The 995-nt window shown below is 46.8% G+C and overlaps 1 protein-coding gene across 4 annotated transcripts in view; it reads right to left on the bottom strand.

Moving 5' to 3' along the window:
* Slc26a8 (solute carrier family 26 member 8) overlaps positions 1-995 on the bottom strand; it is an 84,084-nt gene that overhangs the window by 11,031 nt on the left and 72,058 nt on the right. The gene's annotated exons all lie outside the window — the stretch shown is intronic.

Here is a 995-nt window from a genome sequence, read left to right as displayed (position 1 = left end):
CCATCAACTCTAGGCTCCAACTTGTTATGAAAAGTGGAAAATACGTGCTGGGGTACAAGCAGACGCTGAAGATGATCAGACAGGGCAAAGCGAAATTGGTCATCCTTGCCAACAACTGCCCAGCCTTGAGGAAATCTGAAATAGAGCACTAGGCCATGTTGGCCAAAAATGGTGTCCACCACTACAGCGGCAATAATACTGAACTGGGCACAGCATGTGGAAAATACTACAGAGTGTGCACACTGGCAATCATTGATCCAGGTGATTCTGATATCATTAGAAGCATGCCAGAACAGACCGGTAAAAAATAAACCAAGCAGAATTTTTCATGAATAAAACCTGCCATAGCTTGAAAAAAATAAAAATGCAGAGCAATAAGACCTTTAACTTGGAGAAGCAGAACCATACTCCAAGGAAGCACCATCAGCATCACCACCACCAGCAGCAGCAGCAGCAGCAGCAGCAGCAGCAGCAGCAGCAGCAGCAACAGCAGCAGCAGCCACCACCACTAATACCTGCAAATGGGCAGCAAGCCAGTAGCCAAAATGAAGGTTTGACTATTGACCTGAAGAATTTTAGGAAACCAGGAGAGAAGACATTTACCCAACGTAGCCGCCTCTTTGTGGGCAATCTTCCCCCTGATATCACTGAGGAGGAAATGAGGAAACTATTTGAGAAATATGGGAAAGCAGGAGAAGTTTTCATTCATAAGGATAAAGGCTTTGGCTTTATCCGCTTGGAAACACGAACCCTTGCAGAGATTGCCAAAGTGGAGCTGGATAATATGCCTCTCCGTGGAAAGCAACTGCGCGTGCGCTTTGCCTGCCATAGTGCATCCCTTACAGTCCGAAACCTTCCTCAGTACGTGTCCAACGAACTACTGGAAGAAGCATTTTCTGTGTTTGGCCAGGTGGAAAGGGCTGTAGTCATTGTGGATGATCGAGGAAGACCCTCAGGAAAAGGCATTGTTGAGTTCTCAGGGAAGCCAGCTGCAC

Source organism: Octodon degus, unplaced genomic scaffold (assembly GCF_000260255.1).
Source record: "Octodon degus isolate 3935 unplaced genomic scaffold, OctDeg1.0 scaffold00005, whole genome shotgun sequence".
Lineage (NCBI taxonomy): Eukaryota > Metazoa > Chordata > Mammalia > Rodentia > Octodontidae > Octodon > Octodon degus.
This window is presented reverse-complemented; position numbering and strand designations above follow the sequence as displayed.